Source organism: Simochromis diagramma, unplaced genomic scaffold (genome assembly GCF_900408965.1).
Source record: "Simochromis diagramma unplaced genomic scaffold, fSimDia1.1 OVJJ01000131.1, whole genome shotgun sequence".
In the NCBI taxonomy this organism is placed as follows: domain Eukaryota; kingdom Metazoa; phylum Chordata; class Actinopteri; order Cichliformes; family Cichlidae; genus Simochromis; species Simochromis diagramma.
This window is the reverse complement of record NW_024387200.1, coordinates 465,121-481,157: the sequence shown is the minus strand read 5'-3', so window position 1 is coordinate 481,157 and position 16,037 is coordinate 465,121. Positions and strand designations below refer to the sequence as shown.

General features: G+C 38.3%; 1 protein-coding gene across 3 annotated transcripts in view; it reads left to right on the top strand.

Annotated features, from left to right (window-relative positions):
* The window catches only part of LOC120745451 (spermatid perinuclear RNA-binding protein-like), a 94,787-nt gene that overhangs the window by 10,327 nt on the left and 68,423 nt on the right, over positions 1-16,037 (top strand). The window lies entirely within an intron of this gene.

Sequence of the window (16,037 nt, the reverse complement as noted above, 5' to 3'; positions counted from 1 at the left end):
ATTTAATAACTACATGTATGAATAAGAAATGGTGGATTAACTTGCTTGGTGATTAGGCCAAAACCGCTATTAAGTATTCACTGGGAACTGTTGTATAATGACTAGCTTCAAGGTAGCATTGTTTTACTAATTCTTATAACTTTTTTAAGGCTGTAGTTGTTTATTTTATATTATTTAATATTGTACTACACTATATTTCATTCATCTCATTCTCTTTCTCTTGACAGTAATGTCTTTAAAGATAAGAAATGTGTTTTGGGGTCAACTTGAAAAGCAGATACAAAATGTCAAAGTGAGATGAGAGGTTAAATGTGACATAATATTTGGATGCTAACTGTATGACATTTAGATTTCCCATATACCTTAGTCACCCTTTGTAAAAATACACAAAGAAATCTAGCAGTGAAGGTCATACTTTGCTTACATCTTGTGGGAATCTCACTGGTGCATATCAATAGTGAAATATCTCTGCATCTCTTTAAGCTACAAGCTTCTCGTTTTTGTTGAAGAGTGCAGGTCAAACTGGGGGATTAATCCTTTTAACCTAAAAAATATGTTCATAAATTGACTGTGCATTATTGAGATGAGATTATACATTTTTCCACCAATAATGGTGATGTTTAAAACTCGCAGTCAAACAGTAAATTTAGAGTTTATCACAGAAATAGATTGTATTTTATGATAGTAAATAGCGGCAATAACAAGTTCCTCTTACTTTCTTCTCCAGTGGGGGAACTTCAACTCCACTGTTGGACTACAGGGCGGTAGTCCTTGTTCTGCTCTGTAGTCTCAGTGAGCTGCAGAGTTACAGAGTAGAAGAAGAATTGGCATCGCCAGCTACCATCAAGAGTTCATCAAACTGAGCTGAAAGACCACAACATCGTCGACCTGTCAGTATTCTGGACCATAAGTCCATGACTGAAAGGAATCTTACATATAAGATGCATCTGTGATGCTGCAGTTTAAGAAATATCTAATAATGAAAACATAATCAAAAATCAAACATAAATAATGGAGATGGGAGCAATAAGATTTGATGTTCTTTAATAATGCATTATCACAGTGGAGGCCACAGATTCAGCCTGTTTTTTAGAGACGGATAACTCAATATTTGGGTAGTATGGCTTCTGTAATTCAAACTGTTTTTCTTTTCTTTTTTATCCTGATATTTGTAAATTTGTCAGATCCGCACAAACCCATTTGTCCTTTTAAAGGACAGCCAATGCCTGAGATTAAGATTAAAACTTCTTTTTCTTTATTTCTTATGACAGAGAAGCTTTGCAATGCTGGACACATGTAATCACATAAATTATGAATTGAAATTAACATTTAATGAAAATTACATCAGCATATTGTTCTCTCGACCTGCTGCCAGCATTGATCTTCAGACTCCGGTCTGCTCTCGTGTATTGGCTGGTCTGCAGAGGCTTCTTGTTCTCTGTAACTGAACAGAGCTGTTGAGGTAAAACTGTGAAACCTGAGTAGAGACTTTCCTACCACCATCAGCTCCATCTTCTCTTATTTCAGCTCATCCTTCGCCCTCATTTCACCAAGCTAGAGAGCCCGGCTCATCCTGCATTACAAACCTCAGAAAGTAACCTTGCTTTAGAGCCCTGATGATGACAGAATCCAGTTGGAGCCGGCATCTCTTTGGTTTTGCTAGGGTGAAATGAATATCTCATCATCTGAGACATTTTTTTTTTATTTATTTTTTTTACTTTTTTCCAGAGTCCCTGAGGACATCTCTTCTCCCGAGCTGTTTGATGTGCTCTGAAAACAGAAACCCTGCAGCACTCTGAATGTTTGAATTGTGGTAGCTGCCAGTCAGTTTATTTCTGCCAGCACCAGAACTTGTTTACCAAACCCTGCATGGACTTTGATCACAGCCCTGTTAGCTTACATTTACACTCAATTCCTCAATGACATGCATCAAAAGCCAGACCTCTCTTGAAGTATTTCTTCATTTGCTATTTAACTATTTAATGTGTGTTGTGGTTGTGACTATGAACTTGTGTGGTGCTATTCAGCAGCTCACTGTGACTAAACTATGTCTGGTTGCTAATTTTATTTCTACTTTGCATGAGTGGCCAGTTTTCAAGTGGACAAGTCTCTTACTTTTATTTTGAAAGTTCCACTAACCAGCTAGCCCAAGCAGTACATCTCTGGAGTTGGAACAATTGGTGGTGGGCTATTTAACTGCTGGCTGGTATTTTGGCCTGAATTATAGTCAATATTTAACAGTTTAACTTTTTTAAAGTAGTGACTCGATGTCATAGCCTCTGAATAGCAATAAATGAATGTATAGATGGATGCTAACACCTGTGGAAAACCATTAAACCTTGAGCAGTAAAAGGTTGTGCAGCAGCAATAAAAATCAATGTTCCGCCGAAAGTAGTGAAAAGGAAAAGATGGGCAGTAAAAAAAAAAAAAAAAAAAAAAAGGTGAGGAAGGGCTGAACATATCAGATCTTTTAAAAAGGAAAAGAAAAAAGAAGGGCACTGGGAGATGATGCACCCAGATGTGCAAAACTGACATGTTTTCAACAGCACAAAGCAACTGGAAGCTGTGGATAAAGAGTGAAATGTTGAAGAGTTCAGACTTTTAAGTATAATACTTGTCAATCTTTTACAGAGAATTTTGTATGCGACATTTGTATGTGGCCAAATATCACAAATCTCTTTAATTTTTTCAAAGATGACTTGCCTATGAGAAATACAAAAATTCATTGTATCCATTGTCTTTTTATAGTGACAAAAACCCAAAGTCTTCCACCAATATTGACCTATAAATTAGCAATGATGATCTTAGAAATTACTTTTGTCCTGGCTCAGTGGCCAAGTTTCTGCCACAGAGGTAGCAAGTACTTCTGAAGGAAAGATAATGTACTCTGGTCAGACATGCTCCATCTCCACCAACTTGGACTCCAGCTGCTGACAGTACTGCTTGAGCTTCATGTAACAGATGATTATGTTGTTTAGCTTTTTATTGGTCATGAAATATTTTGCTAATACAATGATTGCAGGAGAAGAAACATATGAACAAGATTGTTTGAGAGTTCACTTAGAAAAGCAAATGTACCAATTTTCACTTCATCTGTGCCTATGTGTGTGTGTGTACACATCGGATATTTCCTGACTCAAAATGCATTTTTAAGAGAGAGGCTATTGTGCTTGTTACCATGATTAGTGTATAGTTGATGCAAAGAGTCCATGCCACCTAATTGAAGACGTCTTTGCATTTTACCGCTGTCACAAATACAATGTAAGTCTGTGAGGGAAAAACTGTTCTTCATAGTCTGATTGTCCTAACATCACCCTGTAAGACTGCCAATACCTGATATGATTGCTGTGAAGATGGGTGGGGGAGGTGAGCATCATTTTAAATCCCTGTTTCTGCTGGAAATAAAACAGTGCAGTATGAGATGGGAGAGCCAAAACAATAGTACTCAGAATAACTGCAAGGTTACTAATAAATCTGTCGCTTAATCACTTGAAACAACTCCTGTCACATTTATTGGGTTTTCTATGTAATTTCTAATGTAAAAATATTGATTAATTGATCTTTCAGAGTCAGCAACACATGAACCAGTTTCACTTTAGGAGTTTGTGTGCTGCCTTAGTGCTGTCTAATTTATAAATGAAGATGCATTAGTAAACTTATGAATTTTTTAATCTCTGTATGCTGAACTTGCACAGACATTAATGTATACTGTATTACATTTTGGCACTGGTGCAGCTTCCTGATCAGCTGTCAGGCTCAAATTCAGTTGTGATGTGTTTACAGGCTGCTGGAAATAATGCATTGATGATTATGATTATAATGGTCAAAGGTACTCACAGTAACATGTAGGGGGTCAGTTGTGAATGCTGGGTCGCCAGTCCCAATCAAAGTCTGACATATATTTTATAACAACCAATCAACCCTGCAAAGAACTAGGATTTGTACCAGTCCTAACAAGCTATACACATCCCAGTGCATTACCTGCACTAACCAGGCTGTAGTCTCCAGTTCTTCCACACAAACTCCAGTTACTGTGCTGAATCAGGGGTGATGGAAGCCTCCCAGGGATACAGGACTAGGATGGAGGATAGTTGGTTTCCAGATTTGGCAAGAACAATGTTCGCCTTCACAGTAAACGCTGTGCCTTACCCCTGAAAGCAGCATGTTTCAACTAAATGCTTTTCCTGTCAAAGCAAATTTCCGTTTCTGGTTTGTGTCATTCTCTTCACACTTTAGCTACCCCTTAGCGAGTAGCTGGTTTAGTTGGATACTCATTTATTCCTAGCAACCAGTGGTTGCCAGGCAGTTGCCAATGAGTCTCTAGACCGTTTGAAAGAGATTGCCTTGAGCCACTGCTTGTTTGAGGTTTGCTGGAAAAAGGCGCATAGAAGCAGGGTACTTTGCACACAGCATGAAAGGATGGTCTTCACTTTCTCCTCTGTGCATTCGCGTTCATCCAGCTTCCTGCAGATGAAGGACATAGGACAGAGCTTATACACTGGATAAGCATAAAAATGGATTTCAGGGTGACACTGGCACATTGAGCTGAAACTAGCCCTTTTATTTATCATCAAGACATCAGCAGCCAATGATCCCTAAACACAGCATGAGGACCAAAGAAATATGCTGTGACTTTATTTCTGTAGATACTTTTTGTCATCATTCAATCAGTCAGCAGGAAATACTATCAATTATCTGTTGACTAGACTGTTGGTGTCTATTTTTCCTAATATAATTCAGGTTGGTAGCTATGACACCCAATTAGGGCAATTAAACTGAAAATAATGTTAAATTGAAGCGTATCGTGCCAAAATAATTGAACTTTACAGTTTTCTTTGGAATGAATGTGACATGTTTGACTGCATATCATTTTGCTGTCCAGTAAACGATGTGAGCAACAAAGGATACTGGAAAACTTTCTGGGAAAATCTGGGCTGATTAAGAGAGACGTGCCTCTCACTGCAGATGATGCAGCTCTCATATCTAGAAACATGCTGAGTTTCTATTCTGTTAAAGGAAAGAAAAAGGAAATGTCACTAGTGTGATGTCAGTGGAGAGTTTGTTTTGTCTCAGTGGTCCACTCAGACTCTCAAATATGCTGTCTGTATTTTTGGCACGTAAATATCTGAAGTAGACTCAGATGGTTTGGATGAAATTACATTTTTTTTATCACCACAAATGTAATTAATGCTATTGATATCTACAGTAGTTTTTTGGCTCTGATCCCAACCCAAGTTCAGTAATAGAGCAGACAATATTGAATTGACTGGAGTCCAGTGTTTATCACAGAACTGCTTTCTACTTGTGGTGATAGCAGGGGTGCATACACGTGTGGATGAGAGTGCGCATGAAAGATGGTGAATGCTGTTCGCATCCTAAATGACTTCTGTTTAATAAGTGATGACCTAATGATCCTATTTCTCGGTCCTTAAGCCTAGCGCACTGGATGAGCTCTCATCCTCATAATGAATATTTTCACCTAACAAAGCCACGCCAGGTGGCTGAGTTTGTTAGCTGCGTAAATCCATAATTTTTCGACAGTCCTTACTGTTATCATGGCTTCTCAGGGTGTGTTACCTGTTTTTGTGAAAACATGGTTTTGACACAGTTTAATGTGTATTCTGCTCTGTTCCTTTGTTGGGTTTTAAATAACCAGAACATCTCCACACTTCCAAATTAGGTCAAAAGGCGACAGTGTCCTCGTCTTTTGAGACTTGGGCTGTGTGTTGGGGTGCTAGCGCTGTTGCTTTAGTTTTCATTTTGTCTTTTTTTTTTCTTCCTACGTAAAATCCTTACATACTAGTGTGTAGCAGCCCACACATTAGCACATGTGATGCTGCTGGCTATGCTCTGTGTATCAACCTAACCTAACCTGACATTGCTGTAACTCTATTGCAGCCACATGACTGGTCTGTGGGGTGCTATTACCATTGTCACTGGCTGTTCATGTTGTCTGTGAAAGTATGGATCTCTGTCAACTTTATATTGATGTTTTATATTGCGATAGAGGAACTTTTTTTCACGATAATTATTTTAATGTTTTTATTGTCCAGCTGTACTTTGCTGTGCTAATATATTTATATTAGCATGCCTAGAAGTCTTTTTGCTAGCCAAAATAAGCTCGACTTTACCTCCAGACATTGCTGGTGTTTAGTTTTCCATCTTTCTACACATCCAAAGTTATAGCACTGCTCCTTTTTATTTATTTATTCTTTAATGGAAGCTTTAGAAACCAGATAACTACCCCAGACTCTGTTAATGCTTGTAAATCATTTTTTTCATGTCTATGTTGACATGAGATTTTCTTGTAACTGTTGGGGGAACAGTTACATGAGCTGAAAGAGTTAGCTCTCAGTGGTCTCTGTGTCTGTTTGCTTTTGGGAACTGGGTCATTTGAATCTGAAATGAATAATAATGTCAGACTTAACAAGTGGATAAAGTAAGAGTCTACTTTTTGGAAGCACGCTGTCTTTTCTTCTAGCTGACAAATAGTCATTATTCTGCTCTGTAGCCCTGGTGAGCTGTAGGTTCTGTTTAGAGCGACCATGTTGCTCACAGTGGGTTTTGTAGAAGAACTACCATCTCAAGCTGGGATCCACAATAGTGGAGTTGAAATCCATCAGGCCGCAAGAGAGGCAACTTTCTGAAGAAGCAGTTTAAAGATATCAAGGACCACTGCGGTAGGGGTCTGCAGCTATTAGGAAAATCTGAAACTCTGATGTGAAATTTAGTATTTTGCTTAGTGTGGCCTGAGTTTGTTATAAAGAACCAGATCAAACTAATGAAGGAATGTAAATATTTGGTGATCAGATTAAAACCTGACAATTGAAACAACAAAACTGTCCAAATAACTTATTTGCAGGTTGTTTTTCTGTGTGGCTTAATATAACCACTTCAGTGCTTACATCTCGAGGTAAGGACTGTCTCAGGGTTTATACTATAAGATGGCTTCGACTGTCAGGCTGATGAGAGCTTACATTTCAGCTCTTTGCTAACCCTGAGTGATATCTCTCATCTTTTGCTAGCATCATAGAGCTGTTTTTCACTCAAGTCAGACTTTTGAAATTACTTGCTGCTGAACTTTAAATCAACTCATTAAACCAGGTTTAAACTGGAACAAAAATAAAAAAACTTATTGGTGTATATGAAGTTAAAGCTGAGGTCATCTGATGCTGTTAGGATGGGTGATTTTTTTTATTTTTATTTTTTTTATTTTATTTTTTTTTATATTTTTTATTTCCCCCTCCCTCTCATTTCTTCACTTCTTTTATTTCACACAGCAGAAAAGCTGTGAATAGGTATGTAAGCTGTGAGTGTGATGAGGTGGAGTCAAGAGGCACACTAATGAAAGCCATCAGTGGACTGAACTACTTCAGAGGAGACTCTCCCACAGCTTCACCTGAGCGCGATCCAGTACGGGAATTGCATCATGGCCCTAAAAAGCTGCCAGGGCTCAAGCTTTCATCTTCACTGTTGAGAACATAAAAGCTCAACTTTCTTTGTGTTTTTCATGGTGTATTTAGGGCCTGACAGTGAGTAGGTTTGGCTCAGGGCTCAGGACTGTTTCAGGCTGTTCTGATGGCCCAGCTGGTGGAAAGTACAGCCACAGCAAGCTGGTTGAATCTCAAAATGCTCTTTATATGTGAAAAATCACTTTAAAGTGAATGGCCCTATTATGCTAATTTTCAGTTACAAGTGTTTATTCTTAGACTCCACTACAGTGGCTTTGCATGATTCACAGTTATGATTCATTTATGTTCTGCTCGGCTTTGGTACAGCTCCTTTATTTATAAAAAAAAAAAAAAAATCCTGTCCTAGCTCTGAAATGTAAAAAACAAACAAACAAACAAAAGGTATTTGAGTCCCTAGTTGTTGTTGTTGTTGTTGTTGTTGTTGTTGTTGTTTACATTTATAATAATAAGAAAAGAAAAAAGTTTTTGTCTTTTTTACTTTTAAAGTTAATTCTTACAAGACTAACTGCTGGTTTCGTGCTGTCAGTGTTGGACGTCTGTGTGTGCAGGGCCACAGATGGCAATGGACTCTTGTACCTCAGGAGACCAGCAAAATGTAAAGCTTGTTGTTGACTCTCCTTTTAGTCTTTTGGATCATTTGGAAGAAGAATAGCTACTGCGCTGCTGTCTTTAATGGCAGATCTTAATAAACTAAACTAGTCATCATGGCTCACGCTGAACTAAACTATATATGAGTTTGCACTTTGAAATCAACCTTACAGTTTCCATGTCTTCAAATTTAGTAGGATTTGTGTGCGTGACCTCAATTTTACCGTAAGATGGTAAATGCAGCGGACTGTGCTGATGCTTTTGAAGTCATAACCTCTCTGAACTCACCACTTTCCTACTTTACAGGTCTTTCTGTTTGTTTGACTTGGTTAGGGCTCTTCTTCTTCCTCGCATGTGTTTGGCATCATTTTGAAATGCTTTGGTTGATCCTATTATAGGAACAATCATCTGTCATTTGCATGTGACTGCGTATAGATCCACAACCGACTATAAAGGCAGGGAAAAATGCATCGCTATAAAGGAAAGAGCTGTTGATTTATTTAACAAGAATAAAATAGAGGAATAATGTTACCCTCATTATTTTGTTTTAATTGTTATTAGTGGCTCTATAGTGTGGTGGTGTACAGTACGTGTTTGCCTCTGATTTTGATCCTGGGAGGAGACACCGTTGTGGTTGCATCATTAAGGGCATCTGGTGTGAAAAGTCTGCCAAACCAAACATGCGGCACAACCCACTGTGACAGCCACCTGTGAAACAGGGAGCAGCCCAAAGTAGCTTTTTCATTTTGTTTTCATAGTCAATAAAAGTTAAAATCATAATTAAAATGTAAAATTCATAAGCAGCCCTATCTCAGTCATGAAAAACAGTTTTTCTTGGTGTTTGCTTTCATTTTCACATTCTGGTTAGGGAAGGTGGTCCACACTGCTAGGTTTAGACACCTAGTGCACTGTGCTGTGGAAAGAGATTAAACCTTAGGCCAAAATACATTATAGGAACATCTTACAAAGCTTAACACAACATTGATAATGGAACTTTTACTTGTGCGTCTTCATACGACCGTAACATCACCTCTTAAAGGCAACAGCCTACTGAGGCACCTAGAAGGTACAGAGACTCGTATCAGCTCAGGTTGGCTGTTCATTGAACTGAACTTTCAGTGAACACCGAGATCAGGTGCTGAAACCTCCAGATATAATATTTAAAGAGCAACTCTGATGGTTTATGTGTTATGGTAAAGTCAGAGTAGAGAGACCGCTCAGGCCCTTGTGTGATTTGCTCTGTTGTGTGAAAGATTAAGGGATTCAAGGTAAAATCTAATGATGCTGTTGTACCTTGGATTTGGAAGCAGTATAAAAATGCATGTTTTTGTATTTGTTTCAAAGCACTATTTCTACGTATACTATCTCTTTTATGAAAGAAACCAACAATTTTCACCATTTGTGTTACATATCGTTTGAATTGAAATAAAATCCTTAAATTTCATGGCCACTTCATCAGTATTTTATTTTGATGCCAAATCTTTGCAAGGTTGCATGAAAGAGCTCATGTTGGGAAATGGATTTTTAAAAAATAAAACATCATAATATCAGGACAAAAACGGTCCCTAAATCCCTGCATAGACTGCCCCGAACTTTGAAAGTGGATTTCAGAGTGCGGCTCACAGCTTTATTTGATTCCTCAGGTGTAGTGGCAGCAGGTCTGCTGGAGCGCCGCGAGGTGAAAAGTCTGGCGGTGAGATAACTCTCTCCCAGGCACTGGATTGTATGAGGTGAATGGTTGTACTGAATTGGGCTGAGTCCATGAAGGCTGCCTGGACGGGAGCCCAATACTACGCTGCTGTGTATTATAATTAGCTTCTTACACTGGAACCTTATTCAGGGCTCACACAGGGCTCCCAGGGAAGTTTGGGAAAGGCATTTCATTCTGTGCACTCCCTTCAAAATACACAACAACCACACTAAAATAACAATGAAGGCTATGCAAGAAGCAGAAAAAATAGATTGAAAGAAATTTGTTTGGGCTCATTGGTGAATGGGTCAAATGTTTCAGTTTTTATATCATAAAGGGATGAGCCAAACGCTCAAATAATTCTATGCACCATTTACTGTAGCACACTGCAGTGGGTTTTTGGTCAGTTTCCACAGATGATTTTTGTGCTGAACTCACTCCTGAGTGGACATTATTTACCTCACTTTATTTGTCTAATCGTGAAAAAAATCTAGCTTCTTTATCTGGCGTATAAACACATATTACATTACAATGTTTTTACGTGTCGTTGTTACATGTTTTAAGTAATCATTTGAAATTGATCTTAAATGACAGTTTTGGCTTCCAGTGTTTATTATAAAAGAATCTTTGTGCTTAAGATGGTTTTTCAGTGTTTCTTTTGACTTGTCAGGTGTTAGAAGGTGTTATTTATTCTTTTTTTTTAATGCCTACTTAATCATTTATAGCTTAACTGTAAATTTAGTTAATTACCAAAATGAACTGAAACATGAAGTTAGTCTTTTCTAAAGCTCCAACACTTCAAGTTCATTTACTTGTTCTTGCTAAATGAAAAACGACACTTCTTCTAACAGTGTGCTATACTCCGAATGTCAGCTTGTTACTCGAAGCAGTAGCCTGTAGTCGGAGTGATACTGACACCCATTTACTCAAATATATAGTTGTTCAACAGTGCAGATATGTGAAATCATTTAGGAAGGAAACGGCCGAGTGTAAGTGTCCACGTTCTCTGCCCTCTGAGTTCCTCTCTGCTGAGCTGTGAGTGGTCAGCCATGCATGGCCACATGATGTCTCCATTACCTGGCTGAGAGGCGGACATGCTGCCTGCCACACGCACACTTATATACCACCTGCTGCTTGTGTTCACTGCAGGCAACTCGCTTCATTGTCACTCTCTTCTGATTGGTTGCAGCCCGTGCCATGAGGCGAAATTGGATACAGAAAGTGTTTTACAGCTGCACATATACCAAAGTCTGCTCGCCAGCTTATTTGTTGTTGTTTAAGGAGTCCTCTGCAGAGCGTTTTGCACTAGTTATTCTTTGAGGCCGTATGGGTTGCATCCCTATTGTTGTCTGTTTTAATTATTTGAAGCTGGCAGCTAGGAGAAAATGAGCAATTAATGTGGACTTGAAAGGTAAAAAATGGGTTTATTTAATGTGAATCTCTGTTTACAGTAGGACGGTTCAAAGCAGCTCTTTAACCAGGGTACAACAAAGCTGGAGTTGCCATTAACAGTTTACTTTCTTGATTACATTTTTTTAAGCCTTTATTAAAGTTGATATTTTGTGGGTTTTTCCTTTTTTTTTCTGTTTCTCATGGGGGTAAGAATGAATAGTAAAAAAATAATATTTTTACAGTGATTATTTTGTTTGGTGAAGGACCCGGCTCTATGCTCGTAAAATTCAAGAATTAAATCATAGAGCTGGATATAATCATAACAGGTCCGTGTGGAATAAAAACTTCAGGTATCTTTAGTTCAGTAAAGAAAAGATACCCAAAAGATATTCAAATTTAAGAGCAGCACAATTTAAAAAGTCTGAATATTTTTTTTGCTTGAAAAATTGCTAATTAATGAATAATTGTCCTGCCTATAAAAACTGACTTTTTTTTATGTGGACGTAGTTCTCCAACTGGAAACGCTAAGTTCAGATGAACAGAACTGACTTTTCTTACCTGGATGATTGAGCATGCATCAAGAAATTTATTGGACTGGCTGTTCCTTAGATGAGGTGTGGCTTAAAAGCTGTTAATGGAAGTCAGGCGAAGGGCAGCCAGTCAGAAAAAAGGCTCCTAGGGAGCAGAGCTTTAAAGAGACGGGAGCAAAACGGCGGTTTTTCAGACAAAAGATGCACTAAGGCTCTCTGTGACTTCATGGTATAACATAAATAAGGATTATTGTGAATTTTGAATCGTGTAAAGCTATTTTAAAATGGCCCAAGAATAAAAATATAGAGCTGGAAATGAGTTGGGTGAGGCAAACAACCTAAAATCTTCAGTGTGAAAAAACTAATACCTGAGTCCTGACATTGAAAAATTACTGCCTACCCACTGAATGAAAAAACTGTTTGGGTAAAATTTTAGCTTTGAGTTTCCATAGAACAGATGCAAAAAGGAAAAGGTTGCAGACTCCTGAAATTTTTCAAAGATTAATCCAGGCTTCATGTTCACGGTGACAGAATTTGAAGAATCCATAGAATCGACAATAAAACCAATGGATGTTAGAAATGCATTCAACAATGAAGACTAACCAGGCTTACCCTTACAAACACAGCGGTACTGTCTGTTAAAACAGAAAGCGGGTTTCTATTCAATTACTGTTGGTAAATATCCACAGTGCAAACTCAACTTTCCTGTTAATTTCCTGCAGCAGTTCACACAAACAGAAACACACGTACATGCATGAAATGTAAACTTAATCTGCTGCATATAAAACTTTCTTGGGAAGAAGCAAAAGTGCTTTACAAACACTATAAGGATAATAAGGAAGATGGTACAGCAAGCAATAAAAATGCAAGGCAAGCTTCCTTCTATGGATGAGAATAATAAGGCAGAAGTGAAGAAAGCAGCTGCTTTCTGTTCTGTCTCACAATTTCCAGGCGGAAATTCTTCTTTGAGTCATTGTCGATACAGAGACAGCTTTATCTGGGAGATGGTTACACTTCTGTGCTATGACAACATCCTCACATTCACAGTTTGACTCAGTTTTTCTTTGCAAGAAAACTTTGGTGGGTAAAGTTTTGGCTATTGTCAGCAGAGTCTGGCAAGTTTGAAATCCCTTACCTGCAGGGAGAAAGAAGGACAGAGAAGCACAGCTTAGTTAATGAATTCAGATCCTGAATTAGCTTAAAATGCTCAAAAAAAGTTAAAGTAAACATCTATGATCAAATAACAGCCAAGCACAGTCCATCTGGAGAAGCTGTTCAGTGGCAGCAACACAGCCAGACTCGAAGTTTGTGTCGTATTGTTATTCCGTCTTACCTGTTATTCACTTTAGCTCATTTCCTTTGCGAGGGATTTCTATTTTCCTAAAAAAAAAAGCAAGTGTGCACTCATCTAGAAGCCAAAACAACAACAACAACAACACAGTGCTGCTGAAGTATATTTGCTTTATGGTTTTTATTTTTATCTTTTTTTTTTTTTTTTTTAACTCTGTCTGAATGCAGTGCAAAAAACGAGTGCAAAGAATAAAACACTTTAGCACTAAACAAATTTACAAATTATTATACAAGAAGCTCATTTTTTGTTATACATTTGTAAAATCTCTGCAGTAGATCCTGAGGTAGACATTCTGTGTTAACTTAACTTAAATTTTGCAAATTTATGTGACAGATTAGGTTTTTCAAATTAATAGCTCCAGAGGGACAAACAGAAGTTCTGGTACCTTGAACCACTTTTGAAAAGGTTTTTTAGACCTGTCTGCTGCCCTGTTAGTGGGAATAAGTGGACAGATGGTAAAGATGGACAGTACTAGGTAATAACATTTGCTTGTTCCTTTTTTTCGTTTTTAAACTTTTTGGATGCATGAGCTAAACCCAGGCAGGCTTGAAGTCCACTGGCAACACCTTTGCTGACAAAATGATTAGGCCTACTTGTGTCAAAGTACCACATTAATGGGTTATTGAAGGGTTTCACTCACCTAGCTGAAATATAAGGTTCTTGTTAAAATGGTCCTATTTGGACCATTTTGAGTTCTTACAACAAAACTGCTTAAATTTAGAATCTCTTCGTCCTAGTGTGACACAAGCCCAGTGCACAACATTTGTCTAAAGTGTACATACAATTACACAAACATGGACACACACTGCTGCTGATGCTTTTAGTATCAGCCAGGGATGAGATTGTTGTGCTTACTTGGATATTTTCAGGCCCTCAGTGCAGCGCTGATCCATTAATGCATTAATGAAGGCCTAATCCTCCTCTGGAAAAAAAAAAAAAAAAACCCACTGAAGCTGCCGTTTCATAACTAAATAGTTGAGTTTCCTGAGCTTTCTGTGTGGGCGTCACCCGGCTGGGCTTTATAAACTTCACCTTCCTCCAAAGGAGCCTGACTGCAGGTGATCGTGCAGATAGTGGGCTCCGTCTATTGCTAAAACTGCTGCTAATGATCAGAGGTTAACCGTTCTGTGGAGAGACCTGAACACATGCCGCGAGGCGCCAGCCTAAAGCTTTATGTTCAGTGTGCATGCTCCAACACTGCAAAGATGACAACAATTTCTCATTTATACATTTTTCTATCTGCTTGTTAATTTTTTTTTATTTATTTTTTTGTTATCAGTTTGAGAGCTTACATCTGTACACATAACTCCTGAATTAAATGTAGGCATGTTCAGCACCAGAGTAGTTCAGCTGATTGTTGTCTGCACGACTTTGATGGTATAATTTTAAACAGCTGTAGAAAATAACAGGACTGGAGGCTGAAACATGCTGTGCCAGACTGCACATCGGCAAAAAACACAGCAGGGTGTTCTCCATATACCTGCATATACAACTGACAACCACAGTAAATAAGTGAAAATTTAAAGTACCATTATTTAGCTTTAGGTGTACATTTATAATAAAATATTTAAGAGGAAAACATTATTAGAAACTGTTTATACAAACAAGCAGAACATGGGTCAATATGGGCAATGAATGCTCTGTCATTGTGCTACGGTGTGAGCTTTGCACCAGGTGTCCTTTGGCACTGATGTCATCACTACTGTTGGATGCAGAGAGGGATCACTGGCCTTCTAAAATGTTTCAGAGCCCACATTTGGATACTGGAGTGTCTCTTAGTGGAGACTGTGGTTAGGGTCCAGCTCAGGAGCTTTCGTGATTTTTGCTTTACTTAAGTGCTGCCAAGCATTGAGAATTTGTTTTATTTTTAAAATGTTTTTTTCAGACACAAGCTAGCTCTGTTACACTAACTTATGTATTTAAAAGGCTCGCCATGACTGTTAATTACACATGTAATGACAGAAAGAGTTACTATGGGTAAAGAATACAAAAATATCAAAAATCCAAATAAAAGTTCTCTGGGCAAATAGGTCCTCAGCTGATATCAGTCCGGAGCGTGGTGCATGAAATGATTTACTGTTCTGTCATCAGTCGCTGTGTGTCTGAAGTAGCAAGAACTGCACCTAAACTCCCGCCAAACAGCTGTTATGGCTTTGTCACACAGTATGTAGTGTGGTGGGTGGATAGCCAGTGGGTCTAACACTTTCATGGTGGAAATCCAGAAAACCATCCACTGTTAGCACTGTCTTTTTTTTTTTTCACAATTACTTATTCATTTTCATAGTCAAATGTGCAAATGTTTGTAATATTTGATTATATAATCAAATTTAGAATATTTTCTGACAGGCTTACCTGGCTCAGCTTTGACTCGGTGCCATTATGGTATTGGCTTAAAATACACTCCTTCAGAAAATTAACCCAGACCTTTTTTTTTTTTTTTCCCTTTCTAACAACCATTTAATTGTGACTCCTTAACAAGCTTCCAAATATGGCAAGGCCAGACTTTAACAAATACTGCTGTTCTGTTAATTTTGTCCAAGAATGATGATTTCAACAGAAGCCTGAAGGCTCTAGTCAGTCTTCGGACTCTCCCTGTTGGTCCAAGAGTCTTGATGTTGCATTAGGGTTCAGAGCCAAAGAACAGAGCTGTGTGTTTGTTAAGGAAAGCTTATTTCCAACAGTGATACAATATATGATCTGCTGATTATTGAGGATTTCACACGTACACTTTTATTGCGCGGGCTGTCCAGGTGTATCGATGGCCATCTGTGTATAGTTTGTGACGTATTTTAATGTTTTATCCATCCGTGAACATGCAAACACACACGTGCTTCCATCCACACTTCAGCCGCTAATACAATCGAATTCTGTGGAAAACACCATCAATAATTTATAATTAGCAACTTTTCCTTAAAGCTAGTATGAAAGAAGCGTGCAGTCACCCATTGGTTAGTGTGTTCCCACGACGAAGTCTAGAGCTGAGCATTGGTGGTCTGATCTCAGTGTGAAACTAC